We start from the raw sequence: 12270 nt of genomic DNA, 5'->3' as shown, positions 1-12270 counted from the left end.
AAATCCCATGGTGCATAATATGCTACCCTTTGTATTTCACCAATTCCCGATTGCACGCTATCCACTGTACATACCCTTTGTATTTCACCAATTTTCGATTGCACGCTATCCACCATGCATTATGCTTCGGGATTTGCCCTGGTTGACAGGTTGAGTGCCTTCTCCCCATCTCTCTTGATCGCCCTAAAGCCCCAACCATCCTCAAAGATCCTCGAGGGCTCCCGCTCACCTTGGTGTAGAAGGGTAAGGTGGGCTCCAGCTCACCACTGTCGACGGCCGCCATGCCACCATTATTGTCCCCAATAACCCTGACCATATCGACATGAATGGCGTCGACATCTCCATCTTCAAGGGTGCATTTGCTCCGAGCATCCTCCTGTTCCATGGCCTTCCATGTAGCGGTGGCCTCCAACCTTGAATGCCTTCCGGCTTCCTCTCCCTCTCCATCAACGCCAACGTAAAGAAGCTGCGAGCACCACTAGTAGAGGAGCCATAGGTGGAGTGAGGTGAAGGAGCTACAAGCACCAGTGGATCGAGGGCGGAGGAGCCATAAGTGCCACGGGGTCAGGATGGGGGTGGGGGGGGAGGGGGATAGAGAGCAGAGCAAGGCAGAGTAGTTACGACAGACGGAGCAAAGCAAAGTAGCCATGACAGGTGGAGCCGTGGGTGGTGCCGCCACGAGTAGAGGGAGGTGGAGTCGGAGGTTAGGGCTTAGCCTCCTTTTTTTTTCTTTTCTTTTAAGAGAGGAAAAAGAGCTACTGGAAATTAGGCTGGCCTAATCGAGTTCGGATCAGGCTCAGACATAAGTTTTTCAAAAATGTTTGGGCCTAAGCCCAACCTGAAGCCCCAAAAAAAGTTTGGGCTGGGCTCGAATAGGGGTGTGGCCCGGCCCGACTAGGCCCATTTTTAGCCCTAGCACAGGATAACATACTTTATCGACTCATCCTCCAGTCCATAAATTGAACATAAAATCGACAGCCCTATACCCTTATCTTTGAGAAGCGTGCATGTCAAAAGTTGGTTCCAAGCAATCTTTCAAAGAAAGAGTCTCACTCTAGAGTGGGTAGGCGCTCTCCAAATCCAGACATCCTTGATTCTCCTGTCCGTTGTCGGCCTATACATCTCAGATAGATTCCTTAGAAAAATCTTAAGGAAACAAGAGCGACCCCACACCCACAAATCCTAGTTATGGTGAACCAAAATCGAAGTGGCGAGGATCCGATCAGCAAATAGACCACCAAATAAGCTGATATCTCCTGCGCTCTCCAACCCCTACCATCGACATTGAGCAAGTCACAAACTCGCAGATGGTCATCCACCCCACTGCTCACATAGGTCGGCCAGCTGAAGAGTGGTAAGATGGAAATCCAAGCATCCTGGCTCAGCCATCGATGTTCTATCCTCAATCAACCATCTGACCTATGCCCAAATAGTAGGTCCACGAGCACAGATTTTCTTCTAGAGGAAGGAGCAATCACAGGGTGCTTGGATTTGAGACCCCTGACTCCACACCACATACCGGATCCTCATCATCCTGCTCTAGATGCAATCCAACTGAATAAGAAATCTAAAAGTATGTCAGGCAATTATGGCCTCCTTTCTGACCAACAGGAATTGAATTTTCAGACCACCATCTCTCATAGACTAACAAACCGCCTCCCAGGACAGCAAGTGGATTCCATGCCTGTCATGCCTCAAATCTCACAAGATGTAGTGTTTTACACTATTATGGCATGATACCTTCACCCCAAAGCCCACAGCAGTTTAGCAAGAGGGGTAAATCTTCTGGTGGAATGTTGGGGGAGCTTACAACTGTCGAGTTTATAAGCTGGCTCATCTGATTGCTTGAAAATATCCATACAACACCATCTCACCAAATGCAGTTTTTTTACTTTAACAAATTGTGTGTTATATGGATGTCTGCCTACTGACTTATTAACATGCAAGAAAAATAAAATTTGAAGAATATAAAGACAAATTAACCCCTTTATCTAGCCAAGGCTACCTGTCAGTGAAGGGCAAGAACTGTCAAATAACCGAGTTTGGAACCCTCCCATCTTCTTTGCTGCCTCCTGACTCCGATCAGCACTCGGTTGTGCCTCTACTCCATCATTACTCCATTCTAGCACTGAGGTCTATTTGATCCAACATTGTTGAAGCTATATAGCCACTGTCTTAGGGCTCTCAAGCCATGGATTGCAAATTGATGGTTGGAAAGTTGATTGGCAAGGGGTTCGTAGGCAAAACCCTTCTTGTCCAATTTGTCATAGTATTTTCTAATCTGAGTATCTAGGTTTAAACTATCTAATCCATATTTTTTTCCCTTTGCACAAAATAAGAGAGTGAAGCCAGTGAAGCCCCTCTTCCTTCTTGATTTTATTCTTCTGAACCTTTTAACTTGCTAATATCAATTGTGCATGCTGTCTACAAGATGATGCCTTACTAATTTTTGATCTGTTGTTTGACTTGCGCCTTCACCTTGGTTTGATCTGTTTTTCGACTTGCGCCTTCATCTTGGTTTGGTTGTGGAGTTTGGGCCATTTCTCTATGCCTTTATCATGCCCTAAGTTCATAAGGGTTCATCATTGGTATGCTGAGGAAATGGTGGTGGATTGGAGGAAGAAATTGTCGTGACGAAAGAAAAATCTTTGCTATGCCGAGGCCATATATTTTGTGTGTTTAGTATGCATTCAGCTCATATTGCCTTTGTGCACTTCTATGTTCTCTGAAGTATGTCTGAAAATGAAGTATGTCTCTATGCTTAGGAGTCTGAAGCAGTAGTTTCAAAACTTTTTGTAGGGCTCTCAGCAGGGGGCAGTGGTGTGCATCTACTGTCTTGGGATGTGGTGTGCTAGTTGGTCCGTGATGAAGACCTCGAAATCCAGTCTCTATTGATTAGGAGGGAAGCTATGCTCTCCAGACATGCGGCCAGGTTCTTTATGCAGCCGATTGTTTGTGGAGCTGTGCGATGAGGGCTCGATACGGCGACTGGAGTCAAGGCTCCCAGATCTGGAGCGAGCAGGGATGATCCTTCATTTGAAGAGAGATTTGTGCTCATACCCTACTGTGGCGGTCCAAATGAGGTGGCTGATTGATGATGGTACTTTGATTGATGTGAGCCAAAAGGCTTGAATTAAATTTATCGCTTTCTCGATGGCCGATCTTTGTTAGCATCGAGGTGGATGATCATTTGCGGGTCTGTGACTTGATCACTGATGAGGGTAAATGCTGGAGGAGGTAGCTGGTCATCCATCTGTTTAGAGGTCAGCTTGCTGATAAGATTCTCGCTATCCCGATTCTTGTCCATTGGAGTAATGATGTGAGGGTGTGGGGGTAGTTATGCCGATCCACGGTGCCGGATAGGGACCTTGCCGACTTACATGGACCTATGCCACTGAGGAGGATCGACGCAGCATGGATTTGGAATATCAGGGCTCACCCTAGGATTAGGCCCTTTCTCTGGAAAGTTGCTTGGGATAGACTTCCGACGCATACTCTCCTCAGGGATAGAGGCATGAAAATTTCATCCGACTGTCCTATCTATGGTTTGGAGGAGGAGACCATGGAGCATGCCTTCCTCCGCTATCCTAGAGCGGACTTGATCTAAAGGATGGTGAGTAGCCATTTGTGGGGTACAAGCACTGACCCCTGGCTTCCTCTCTTTCTGGAGGCTGTTCGTCGGAGTGTTGGTGACGGGCTTTCTGGAGCATGTCTACTGGTGTACATTGCCTATCAGATTTGGCTATCTCGGAATAGCCTGGTCTTTGATGTTAAGGTTGTGCCTGCTAGATGCATCTTAGAGAGAGCATGCTGCTTAGCTACTGAGTATCACCACTTCGACTCTGTTGATCTAACCTCAACTGACCCGAGTTCCTAAAGCTCTCTAACTATGCCTGCAGCATCTCGGAGGAAACTGTTCATCTCTTGGGAGCCCCCGTCCTCTGGGTTTGTTAAAGTCAACTTTGATGGCAGTGTCAGGGATGGCAGAGATGGTTCAAGGTTTGTCATTCGAGATCTGGATTCGCGGATGCTGGTTGCAGGGGGTTCACCGCTTTATGAGACGTCCTTGCCCTATGCTGAGTCTCATGCGGTATGGGCTGGCGTCATCTGTGCTATCCGAAAGCTGCGGGTGTGGGGGATCATCATTGAGGAAAATTCTCTGACAGTCATTAGCTGGATTCAGGAGGGGACTAAGCACCACAACACCCATCCACTGCTTGACGACATCTGGAGGGCCACCAGCGAGTGCATTGCAGTATCTAGCCAGCATGTATTTCGGGAGGCCAACAGTGCGTTAGATTGGGTGGCATCCTTTGTTGTGGAGCACACTGAGGAGTGGAGATGGCGTCAAGATGACGACTATCCATGGGCCTGGAGGGATATTCTATTTTCTGATTTCTTGGGTTTCTCTTGGACTAGACTTGTCTGAACGCCCACCTGTACTCAAAAAAAAAAAAAATTGGGGGAGTAGACCACATGGTCCTTCACTGCTTACCATCATCTTCCTGTCAAAAATAAGTATATACCCAATCTGCATAAGATATAATGGGGTGAATTTCGTCTCTGGCGGATGTAAGTGGTAACTTGTCCCCTGGTTATTTGGGATGGGGTGCTTGTCTGTTTCCCAGCAATTTATGTATGTTACTGACCAGTTTCCATCTTGAACCATAGTCATAGTGAGTGATCAAAGGCAAACATATTGTTAGGATTTGACATCTCGAGATTCAGCCCATATTGAGCCCACAGCGAGGTTCGCGGCGAAAAACGGAGTCCAACGAGACTAAGATCACCTGAAACGGAACTCGGATGGAGGAGATACGAACTTTTGAAGTCGGCACGAGAATCGAGGCGGCGGAGGACCGCCGGCGACCGACGGCGGGTGGCGGCGGCGCGTGGGACGCGCGACCCAGGCCCGTGCGGGATGCGCGACCCAGGCCCAGGCCCAGGCCCACGCGGGACGCGCGACCCAGGCCCGCGCGGGATGCGCGACCCAGGCCCGCGACCCTTTGCCCCGGTCCACCGTGGACCGGGCGGTCCACGGAGGGGCCTGTGGACTGCGTGGACGTTTCCCACGCGTTTCTCGCGGTCCACGGCACTATTCTGTGGACCGGAGCGCGATCCGACGGCTCAGGAGGCTCCCGGTCTTGATCCGACGGTCTGGGACGTGATTTGGGTTGATTAAGGAGTCCTAATCATGATCTAAGTCGTGATTAAGGTTATAAAAGGCCCTGTACACAGAGAACAGGGTGAGTGGTTGATTTTCTCGCCGCCGTACGAACCAGAGGAGAGAGAGAGAGGCGTGAGGATGCTGTGAGAGAAGGAGCAGGAGGCTCCTGGACAGCGGTCGCCAGGCTCTTCAGGGGTTCAGTGGGTCTCTAAGAGAGAGAGAGCTTTTGTGAGGAAAACTTCAGGTGAGAGAGAATTGGGTGTACAAGGGTTGAGGGTGAGGTCTCCTCTTGTAAAATTTTCTTTTCATAGTGAAGTTTGCATGCCCCGTGGAGGCGAGCCCTTTTGTGGCTGATCCACGTATTTTGATTATTTTTTTTTTTGTTTTGTTTCTTCTTTCTTCCTGCTGCATCGCGTGGTACTGAAAGGATCTTGGGAGGTGGTGTCCTGGCCAAACATCCACCCAACAAGTGGTATTAGAGCAAGACGGTACAAGGACGCAGATTGCAATGATGGTGAGCAAGACTGAAGATGGAGAAAATAGGAACAATCAAGATGGAGATCAACAAGTTTGATGGTAAGAGCAATTTCTCTTTGTGGCAGGCAAGGGTGAAGGACGTGCTCATCCAACAAGGGTTGATCGATGCTCTCTTGTGCGATGAGAAGCCGACCACCATGGAGGTGCGGGATTGGAAATGGCTACAGATGCAGGCAGTGAGTACCATCCGCATGTACCTGACGGATGAGGTGATGATCCATGTGTTGAGCGAGACTTCCCCGACGGTGCTGTGGTCGAAGCTCGAGGAGTTGTACATGGTGAAGTCTCTCATCAACACTCTTTTCCTCTGGAGGCAGTTTTACCAACTACGGATGATTGAGGGACAGAGCGTGCAGGAGCATTTGAGCCACTTCCAGAAGATCCTCACCGACCTTCTCAGCGTTGGCGAGAACGTTGAGGAGAAGACCAGGGCGCTGGTTTTGCTGGCGTCGCTTCCCCCTTCGTACGAGTCCTTGATGACTGCTCTTCTAGTGGGGAAGAGCACTATCAAGATGGACGAGGTCACCGCGGCGATACTCCAGAATGAGGTTCTCAGGAGGGAGAACCCAGCTTCGAGCTCAGGTGGCAGTAGCTCAGCTTTGGTGACTTCTGGAGGAGCAGGAGGCGGTAGACGGAGCGACAGGAGATCGCAACGAGGGCGGTCCAAGTCCAGGAGAGACTTGAGCAAAACCAGGTGTTATCGGTGCGAGAAGTTGGGGTATCTAGCCAGAGATTGTCCTCAACTTAAAAATCGAACGGTGGCTGCTGTAGCGACGGCCGGCAGTGATTCAGATGGAGATGTCCTGGAGATATCTGACGAGGTATCTACTTCTTCCTAGCAGTGGATATTAGATTCTGCATGCCCCTATCATGTGTGTTGCAGAAAGGAGCAGTTTGACTCCCTGGAGAACAGTGAGAGCATCGTATATCTGCCGGATGGATTGAGCTGTGCGATCAGAGGCATTGGGACGGTCAGCTGGAGGACACATGACGGTGCAGTGAGGAGATTGGAGGAGGTCCGATACATACCTGATTTCAGGCGAAATCTTATCTCACTTAGCAGACTGGATTCGAGAGGCTACAGGATGGTAGCTGGTGGAGGAATCCTGAGGGTGCTACGCGGCGATAGGATTGTGCTGGAGGGGAAGAAGGGGAGTAGAGGACATTATTACCTGACAGGGAGTCCAGTACGAGGTGGAGCTTCGGGAGCCAGGTGGAGCCCAGAGCAAGGTGGAGCTCCAGGAGGCGGATCGGGCACGAGACAGGAGACTCGGAAGGATCAGAGGCGACGTCGCAAGGTGAGATTCCTATTGCCGCAAGATGATGCCCCGAGCAGGTCTCAGATCAGGAGGAGCACAGCATACGATGGAGATGGGATCGAGCAGCCTGGCTCGACTCCCATGTTTGCCCATCCATGATCAGCAGGCGATTGCCCCAGGGCATGGGGGCGAGGAGATCCAGAAGCTCTCAGAGTTTGGAGAAGGCCGAATATCGAGTCGAGATAGAGATTGTTAGGATTTGATGCCTCGAGATTCGGTCCACATTGAGCCCACAGCGAGGTTCGCGGCAAAAAATGGAGTCCAACGAGATCAAGATCACCTGAAAAGGAGCTCGGATGGAGGAGATACGAGCTTTTGAAGTCGGTACGAGAATCGAGGCGGCGGAGGACCGCTGGCGACCGGCGGCGGGCGGCAGCGGTGCGGCCGCAGGCGGCGGCGCGCGGGATGCGGGACCCAGGCCCGCACGGGATGCGCGACCCAGGCCCAGACCCACGCGGGACGCGCAACCCAGGCCCGCACGGGACGCGCGACCCAGGCCCAGGCCCACGCGGGACGCGCGACCCAGGCCCGCGCGGGACGCGCGACCCAGGCCCGCGACCCTTTGCCCCGGTCCACCGTGGACAGGGCGGTCCACGGAGGGGCCTGTGGACCGCGTGGACGTTTCCCACATATTTCTCACGGTCCACGGCACTATTCCGTGGACCGGAACGCGATCCGACGGCTCAGGAGGCTCCCGGTCTTGATCCGACGGTCTGGGACGTGATTTGGGATGATTAAGGAGTCCTAATCATGATCTAAGTCATGATTAAGGTTATAAAAGGCCCTGTACACAGAGAACAGGGTGAGTGGTTGATTTTCTCGCCGCCGTACGAACCAGAGGAGAGAGAGAGGCGTGAGGCTGCTGTGAGAGAAGGAGCAGGAGGCTCCTGGACAACGGTCGCCAGGCTCTTCAGGGGTTCAGGGGGGTCTCCAAGAGAGAGAGAGCTTTTGTGAGGGAAACTTCAGGTGAGAGAGAATTGGGTGTACAAGGGTTGAGGGTGAGATCTCCTCTTGTAAAATTTTCTTTTCATAGTGAAGTTTGCATGCCCCGTGGAGGCGAGCCATTTTGTGGCTGATCCATGTATTTTGATTGTTTTTTTTTTTGTTTTGTTTCTTCTTTCTTCCTGCTGTATCGCGTGGTACTGAAAAGATCTTGAAAGGTGGTGTCCTGACCAGACATCCACCCAACACATATGTTTTTAACAGTGTCTATAATCAAAGACACACAGGGGTCACATCCTGCTATAGGATTTTGTTTATAACATTATCTCCCATTATTATCCTCTTTTTAACAGTCTATCTATGATGAGATCAGTGTTAAACCTCTTTTCTTTTTTGTTTTTTTTTTTTCTTAGTGCTTTACTTCTGGACATGTCTTGGTGAGTTTATGCATCACTATAATTGCTTTATGGTTGTTATAGCCATCCATTTGTCAATCATGATCAATTGTGATAAACACACGAAGGAATTGTTTGCACTTGGTCCACGTTATGGCTTTTTCATTTATTTCATATAGGAGCTACAATTCATCCATAAGTTCTACACCAACATATATAAAGATCTCCTTTCATGGTCTGCTAGTAAAAGAATGAAAAGAAAAAGAGAAGGAAAAAAAAAAAACTTGTCGGCTAGTTCATGTGTCCCAATACAGTCTGCAGTCTACCAGGCACCCGTGCGTTTCCTTCATCTAACATGCAGTTCATTATGAGTGACGTGGCATATTTTCTGGTATGATGATTAATTTGGCAAAAATAGGCATCTTTCTTTCATGTTTACATGCAAAACATTGATATCCTTGGATGGTCTATGATTCATAATTCATGTATTAGTTTGTAAAGTAAAATATGACAACATTTTGATAATCAATTGCCTGCAATAAGTAGATCTTAGCATGGACTGTTTCATCATTAGGTAATTGCTTGAAAAGATAAGCCATATTCTTTTGATGGACATGTAGACATTTGTTATGCTTGATGCTCTCACCACAACTCAACGGGAATTAAGTATTTACATAATGCTTGACGGTTTGTAGTTTGTTGGCACCCATCTCATAATCTGAACATTATTTTTGCTGCATATATGAAAACTTGAACAGAATACATACATTAATAACTTATTTGTATAAGATTCTGCTTGGGTAAAACTTGTAGATGAGATGACTTGATTACATTATCCAATACATTTACACGGTTAGGTGGACTGATGTTTGACAGTATGAAACTTGAAGGTCGTATTATGCAATAAAGAGGTAGATCACTGATTCTATAAGTACTATAGGTATTTGTCAATTTACACTAGATATAACTTATTGGCATCATTCATTCTTTTTGGCTTTTCCATTATACTTAAGCCTCTTGGTCATCGATGTTATTACATACCAAGGTTGGTGTGTTGGTGGTCTACATGGTCATATTATTGGCTACTACCTGAAGCATGAGAATGGAAGATCCAGCACCTCCGGAGCCAGACACAACATCAAATGTCAAGGATCAGAGTGCTTCAATCACTTGTACATCACAGGCAGCAGCTAGGTCTCCATATTTGATCAAGGTGAAGGATAGACTGGTGATGATGGACCAATAGATGTTATATGTAGCACCATGCAAAATTTATATAGAGTGGTGTATTTTTTTTTCTGCTTTCAAATATTAGTAATAGTGATAGCTGGTACGATGGATTATGTAATTATGATGATAGAATTTGATATTATATTTGCAATGGTCTCAAAATATTCAAAATACTTGTTATAGTGTAGAGAGGACATCTTTAGTCTCACATTGATTATGAGTCAAGAGAAAGTATGGCTTATATGAATTGAAACCTCCTCTCCTCCGTGAGATACCTTTTAAAGGGCAAAACCGTGAGACTCCAAATGACCAAAGTCCACTAAAGCCTAAGGCCCACTGAAATCCAAAAATGGTCATAAGCCAAAGCGGACAATACTTCACGAACACGGGAGTGAAGTTAACCTAACCATCCGAGCCATCCAACCCCTTAACCGCAATATTGGTGCTGTCTGTGGGAATGCCTCCTGCTCACACATATTCCCTCTTGACTGAGGGGTTATGTTGTGGTGTAAAGAGAACATCTTTAATTCCATATTAGTTATGAGTCAAGAGAGAGCATGACTTATATAGATTGAAACTTTTTCTCCCGTATGAGGTACCTTTTAAAAGATAAAATCATGAAGCTCCAAATGACCAAGGCCCACTATAAAGCCCAAAAATGGTCATGAGCTAAAGCGGACAATACCTTACGTGTGCGGGAATGAAGTTAACCCAACCATCCAAGCCATCTGACCCTTTGACTGTAACATTATAGTAGAAGATGGTGTGAGAGCCAGAAAGGGAGATAGAGGAACTCCCCACCGATCTCTCCGATGTGCAGACTTTCCTTGCAGATATCCAGAGATCTCCATTCAGTGTCCTTTTACTCCAGCCTAGCGGCCACCCTGTGGTGCCACCCACACCACATCACCCCGATCGGAGAGGAGCAACAACAATACTAATGTACTTTCTTTCAATTATGCGACTCTACAAGTGTGATAGTGATAACCAGCCAACTCCATATAAAGTCAGATATGAATGGCTTACTCTTTTTTTATAAATAAAAATATAATAATATATAATTGGAGAAGAAAGAAGATGATGATAATGGATGCAACTGTCATATACCTTGGTGCACTTTGTACATTTGTCTCCAGAACCAAGTTGATATTAATCAGTTTACATTCATATGAAGCATCAAATTTTTGCTATAGAAGTTGGTTAAGTTGTATGTATGTATGTATGTTGGTTTGGTTAAGTTGTATTGGTGCACTTTGTACATTTGTCTCCAGAGCCAAGTTGATATTAATCAGTTTACATTCATATGAAGCATCAAATTTTTGCTATAGAAGTTGGTTGGTTAAGTTATGTATGTATGTACGTACGTGCATATGTATGTATGTAATAAAATAAATCATAAATATCATATAATAATTAATAAACTATATCAACATTTTTATTTAATATCTTTGCATTCATATTAATATACAATAATAATATCATAGATCAATGTATTATAGAATTTATATTTTATAATTTATTTTAAATATATTAAAAATAATATGTCATTATATATATGCAATAAGTTTATTATATTTTTCAATCAAAATATTATATGCTAATATTAAAGAAATGTAACCTTACTACATTTATTCATATTATAATATAAAAAATTATTGTAAATTCTTGCCATATTGAAGTATAATTTTTTAATTTTAATAGTTAATATGCATCATAATAATATTTCAATTATTCTCCAAAACAATATGAGCAGCAAATAAATGGAGGATGGTTGGTCTTGCAAAGGCAATTTGACCAAAACAATAAATTTCACCCTTTTGGTACTTATCCTCAGATTTCATCCAAACATCATTTTTCTTATCTCCAATTCAACATGCATCCAGAAAAATCAAACCATAATCATTTCATGGAATAAGAGCCTTAATCCTAAACAAATATAAAGACCAATCCTTACTAAGCCTACCCTTCTTAACCCTACTTGGGATAAACTGTATTTGCATCCGAATGCTAATTCCTTTACCAAACTGGATCTTAAAGGCTAGAGGCAGTGATCTGATTCTGAAAGGTGTAGACCCTTGATTTAACTCCTGTTATTCAGTATTCTGGTTCTGCGAGCACTAGGCTCCACCTACCTGTGACTGGACTGAGAGGAGAGAATAGGGTAAGGGATGGGTTAGAAACCCTAACAGTCTTTCTTCTTTTTTTTTTTGGATTAAAATTCACCTCAAACCTCTGGTAATAGTGACCCTCTCCCATGATTTTTTCTTGACCGATCAAACTTTTGATCCAGAAATGACAAATAATTTGGCATAAACGCATTGGTTGATAGAACATGATTGATCCAATGGCCACTCGAAAGAAACTTCAAGAGCGAACATATGGTTTAGAATATTCACGACCTCGAAGAGGTGTGCATGGGTTCCAGTTCCGGTCCTGCCTATGTGGGTGAATCACTGCATGGGTAAATGATTGGCAAGACTAACAAAACCTGGGTCACATAATGCAGAGAATCCGTGGGTTCAAACCCAGATGGTGGCATTGCTGCATTTCTTCAGAGAATCTGTGGGTTCAAACCCAGATGGTGGCATTACTGCATTTCTCCGTAATATAAATGAAAGGCAATACCAATCTATACAGCCTATAAATCACTCATGACTATGTGAAGGTGAAATGGGCCTTA

This window comes from Elaeis guineensis, chromosome 9, assembly GCF_000442705.2.
Source record: "Elaeis guineensis isolate ETL-2024a chromosome 9, EG11, whole genome shotgun sequence".
Taxonomy (NCBI): Eukaryota; Viridiplantae; Streptophyta; class Magnoliopsida; order Arecales; family Arecaceae; genus Elaeis; species Elaeis guineensis.
Note: the sequence above shows the minus strand (reverse complement) of the source record.